This window comes from Rhineura floridana, chromosome 17, assembly GCF_030035675.1.
Source record: "Rhineura floridana isolate rRhiFlo1 chromosome 17, rRhiFlo1.hap2, whole genome shotgun sequence".
Taxonomy (NCBI): Eukaryota; Metazoa; Chordata; class Lepidosauria; order Squamata; family Rhineuridae; genus Rhineura; species Rhineura floridana.
Window position 1 is genome coordinate 17,300,190 of NC_084496.1, and position 5,777 is coordinate 17,305,966.

Consider the following 5,777-nt stretch of genomic DNA (forward strand, 5'->3'; position numbering starts at 1 on the left):
TAATAAAAGCAGGCCCAACCCAAGACAGTTTGCTGCCTGAGACAAAAGACAAGAGGGCCCCCCTTAACGTACAGGAGCTGGCTGGAGTGGCTCTTACTTCAGCAGTATCCCAACCCTACCAATGAAACACAGCATTCTCCAATGCAACTGAGGGTACTAGGCTAGTTTAGGACTCTGGCACCAGTAGCAGGTAGCACTTATCTGACTTCCCAGCACTGTGTCACTGCTGTTTATTTGGAGGGGAGAGGAAGGTCAGTCAGTGCACACACAGTCAGGAGCGCTAGACTGGCTTCAATCATTTGCACTTGATGACCTCCCTGCTGCCTTGGCTCTCTCCCTCCCAGAACGATTTGGCTGAAGAGAGGTCTACAGCCCCACAATTGCTATTGCTCTCATCTCAAGTGTGATTGGTGGGGACGCGAGATAGGGCCTTCTCGGTGGCTGCTCCTAGGTTCTGGAACGCCCTTCCTAGGGAGGCACAAATGGCCCCCTCCTTGCCATCCTTCCATCGGCAAGTAAATACTTTTTTATTCCGACAGGATTTTGGGATAGAAGGTGTTTAGGATTGGGTTTTACAAGGGTTGTTTTATTGTTTTATATTATTATTTGTATTATTTTAAATTGTTTTTAGATTTTTAAGTGCCTTTCACAGTTTTAAGGTTGTGCATAGTTTAATTTTATTTTTATTATATATTTTTCTATGTTTTTAACTACATGTAGTTCTATTTGTAAGCCACCCTGAGTTCCAGTTTGGAAAAAGGGCGGGGTAAAAATAAAGTTTCAATTCAAAAATTCAATCTCAAATAGGAGAATGGCCAAAGGATCAGGAAGAGCATCAGTAGAAGCTGCACATGCTGCCAACCAGTATCTGCCACCCAAGGGGATTGCTTCAGTCTGCCTACTCACATCAGAAACTGGTGACTCTGATATCAGTGGGACAGTGAATCCACTCCAGAATTGAGCCCAAACTTCCCAGGAGCTGTGCAAGGTACTGAACCTAGTTTGGGAATAGGTTTCAGGACCTTGGACAACTCCTTGAAAGTTTCGACTAAAACCTGGAGCAGATTCACTGCTCCACTGACATGGGAGCCACAAATCTGACATTGGAGCCACTAATCCCCACTGACATTGAACCCTGCTCACTGCCTACTGGTAGAGCTGGCCCTGAACAGAAGCAGCAAAGCACTTCTTTTTAACAGGGTGTAAGCAGGAAAACTTTCTTTCTTTCTTTCTTTCCCTCCCTTCCCCCCCAAATGGAACATGTTGTCCTAGGAATGTGAAGTCAGTTGACTTTTCACAGCTGGGTTTGTTTGAGGAAGTGATTAGTTGCCTTAAACTACACCGCAGGCACTCTGATTTCAAAATGCATTCTCCACTGGCTTTTGAAAGATCTCTGTGAGTTTTGGCTGAGCTGCTTCCAGAATCACTGCCATGTGACTTATGCTTTCTGCAGCAGGAGGACAAAAGAGGAAATGTATTTCTCCTTCTTTTCAAGAGATGGAGAAGAGCTTTCTGCTGTCATAAATTGCTGCTTAGGCCCCAGATTCTCACCATGTAAATTAGCATTGTTCCCTTCCATCTGGTACAGCTGAATAGATATGCTCCTGGAAAGGAGCCATTCTTGCAATTTGCCACAGGTCATTTCTGGCCTGACATACCACCTTCTAAAGTTAAGTGGGCTGTATAATTGTGGGAAAAAAATATGGCAAGAAAAATCAGAAGCAGAAGGGGCAGTGATCAGAGGTGAGAATACAGCCGGGAAATAAAATTCTTGCCAGCCCTTTCCCAGACCCTGCTCCCATGCATTGAGTGCAAGCTGGATCTGAAAGTATCTCCCCCTGCACCCTGTATTTCCCATTCTATTAGCCTAGGGATGTACTTACTGGTCACTCCCTTTCACTTTACTATGGAAGTAATTGTTGGAGTAAACAAAAATTGCATGGTCACTTTAAGGGATATTTGGGGAACATCCCATGTACCTGTTTACCATGATGTAACTTCCTAATGGGTGGGGTTTAGTTACCTGACTTCCTCCTCCTTTGTCCTGGGGGATTTTTTTGAATATTCTCCATTGCTCATCTATCCACCATCAGAGTGACCACATGGCACAGATGCTCTCTCTGAGAGCATCCATTACTAAAGACCAAGTTGGACTGAGACTATTTTTCTTTCATCTAAGCTATAGAGCCTATGTTCCTAACATATGAGGTTGTAGTAAACATTCTTTTTCTTTTACCTAAAGGATTGTGTCTGTTGTTATTTATATAGAGAAAGGTGGGGCTGGTTTATTCTCATTCTGCTGCTTGTATTTTTACAACTCTGCTAAGACATAGGACCAACCAAATTAGTTCCTATTTCTGTGTGTATTTTTATAATACCGAACAGTACTCCTGAAAGAGGGAGAGTTTGCCTGGGAAGCTGCGGCCCAAAGAAGTGGGACTGTTCTCAGAAGCAAAGACCACCACCCCTCGGAGAACTAAGGACAAGAGACCCAAGGGGGAAAAGTCTTTGACAGCTTCCACTCTTCCTAATGAAATTGTCTGTTTCTTCAGAACCACAAGGACTGAAATCTTACTGATTTTAAGGGATGTGCCATAAGCTCAGTGAAGGAGTACATGGGTTGCATGCAAAAAGTTCAGTGCCAAACATCTCCAGATAGGGCTGTGAGAGATCCCTGTCTGAACCCTGGAGAACCATGGTTTATATAACTCTCCTACATAACTTTTACTTTTTTGTTGTTGTTATATGCCTTCAAGTTGATTATGATATGGCGACCCTATGAATCTTTTTTTGGATATATTCATAGGGTTTTCATGGTAAGAAGTATTCAAATGTGGTTTACCATTGCCTTCCTATGGCACCTGGTATTCCCAGGTGGTCTCCCATCCAAGTAGTAAGCAGGCCTGACACTGCTTAGCTTCCGAGATCAGACAAGATCAGGCATGTTCAGGGTAGAATGGCTGTAGGCAACTTATACTTACACAGAATATAGTTCAAAATATTGGTATTGCTGAAATAACAACTGTTTGAGTCAGTTAATTATAATGTTACAAACTGGCATCATCTTATTGTCCTGTTATTACTTTAAATTACTCAGAAGATCTTTTCCAATACTTTCATAAATGTTCTATCAGCTTTCACTAAACGCTCCAGATGTTTTGGAATACAACTCTTATCAGCCTCTTTTCTGTTTAGACCTGTATTTGTCACAATCAGCTATTGCAGTTCCATTGGTTCATCTTCTGCCAAATATTCTGACCTAGAATTAGGAGTGAGCAGTGAAGTGGCCAAGTTTGCTGACGACACTAAATTGTTCAGGGTTGTTAAAACAAAAAGGGATTGCGAAGAGCTCCAAAAAGACCTCTCCAAACTGAGTGAATGGGCGAAAAAATGGCAAATGCAATTCAATATAAACAAGTGTAAAATTATGCATATTGGAGCAAAAAATCTTAATTTCACATATACACTCATGGGGTCTGAACTGGCGGTGACCGACCAGGAGAGAGACCTCGGGGTTGTAGCGAACAGCACAATGAAAATGTCGACCCAGTGTGCGGCAGCTGTGAAAAAGGCAAATTCCATGCTAGGGATAATTAGGAAAGGTATTGAAAAGAAAACAGCCGAGATCATAATGCCGTTGTATAAATCTATGGTGCGGCCGCATTTGGAATACTGTGTACTGTTCTGGTCGCCTCATCTCAAAAAGGATATTATAGAGTTGGAAAAGGTTCAGAAGAGGGCAACCAGAATGATCAAGGGGATGGAGCAACTCCCTTATGAGGAAAGGTTGCAGCATTTGGGGCTTTTTAGTTTAGAGAAAAGGCGGGTCAGAGGAGACATGATAGAAGTGTATAAAATTATGCATGGCATTGAGAAAGTGGATAGAGAAAAGTTCTTCTCCCTCTCTCATAATACTAGAACTCATGGACATTCAAAGAAGCTGAATGTTGGAAGATTCAGGACAGACAAAAGGAAGTACTTCTTTACTCAGCGCATAGTTAAACTATGGAATTTGTTCCCACAAGATGCAGTAATGGCCACCAGCTTGGATGGCTTTAAAAGAAGATTAGGCAAATTCATGGAGGACAGGGCTATCAATGGCTACTAGCCATGATGGCTGTGCTCTGCCACCCTAGTCAGAGGGAGCATGCTTCTGAAAACCAGTTGCTGGAAGCCTCAGGAGGGGAGAGTGTTCTTGCACTCAGGTCCTGCTTGCGGGCTTCCCCCGGGGCACCTGGTTGGCCACTGTGAGAACAGGATGCTGGACTAGATGGGCCACTGGCCTGATCCAGCAGGCTCTTCTTATGTTCTTATGTTATTACAATATTCATCTTAGTATTTACTACTTAACATTGGTTAAATCAGTTACTCTTACATTAATTTCAATGTAAAGGAAACATCAAAACAATTTTAAAAATACAACTAATTATGTATCCTTTGTGGACTTAAAAACAACACCAGTTGTATTTGCTTGACTGACCAGAGATGGACACGTGAACTGCAGCAGTTTTCATCAGAATTCTCCGACATCCCAACCCCCCCCTACACACACACCAGTGGCACCAGTGGCACCAGTGGCACCAGTGGCTCCAAAACATTTGGAGGACACCAGGTTAGGTGAAGGCAGCAAATCATTGAAGTCTGTATCCAATTCTCTACACCAACCATACTCTTCCTGTGAAACCCAACAACTTAAGGTGAACATTTTCTTAATTTTTTTCATAAATAACTCCGCTCATCCTGTGTTCCAGATAACAGAACTGTGGGTTCTATTAACAACTTCTATCCTGCAATTTCTTCTATGACATATATTTCATCTAAGATGTGTTTATTTCATTAAATTCCTACCTAATGTGTTTACAATCATCTCGATCTTGCTTGCATCTACAGCAGTAAGAGACTTTGGCTTCTTTTTTTTTAACCTGAATATGGGAGTTTAACAGAGGAGAAAGTATTGTCATGATTAATTTTAACCTCTGTTCGGGGGAGAAAAAAAGTCTTTGGCATCAACAGACATTGACAAGGACAGGGAAACCTCATTATAAGGTTATAAGAATAGACAGAAAGCAAAATCTTGATCCTTGCTCAATGCTTTTCATATATTAATCTTTTAATCTTATTAGCATTTTGGGAATCACCAGGGTGATTTCATACGTATAGGAATCATGTGCAGAAAAAAACCCCAATCCGAGATCTGTAATGGCAAAGAAAATGGATGATGTGATAGCCAAACTATGATTTGGTGGACATCAATTAGTTAACTCATTTCTATTTCAGAGATGGATAATCTCTTATGCATGCAGCCCATTGTTTAATTTTACACAATGAATGGTACCTAGGGGGAAAGGAGTGTTTTCTTTCACTTGTTCCCTGGGAATCATCTGAGCAGCATGGGGTAGGGGGTGGTATGAAAATTACTCCCCCCTGGGGGCTCTGTTATTAAACTTAGGGAAAAGCTTAATAGCATTGTACAGGCATACCCTGCTTTAACGTTCACAATGGGACTGGAGGGTATACTTTAAGCGAAAATAAACTTGAAGTGAAGCAATTGTCTTCACTTGTACTGTACACAATCACCACTAGATGGCAGCGGCGTCGTGCCAATAAAGTGTACGTTATTGCGAAGCGCGCAAACATTAAGCGGGGTATGGGGACGTATGGAGCATGTACGTTATAGCGAGGTGACGTTAACTGAAGCGACATTAAGCGGGGTATGCCTGTACAGGGATTGCAATAGCATTGCACTGGGGCTGTGTAGTAAGGAGAAGGTATGTTTC

General features: G+C 42.2%; 1 pseudogene; it reads right to left on the bottom strand.

Annotated features, from left to right (window-relative positions):
* Nucleotides 1-2,849: 2,849 nt before the first annotated feature.
* LOC133372184 (5S ribosomal RNA) lies at nucleotides 2,850-2,968 on the bottom strand (annotated as a pseudogene).
* Between the last annotated feature and the right edge of the window lie 2,809 nt (nucleotides 2,969-5,777).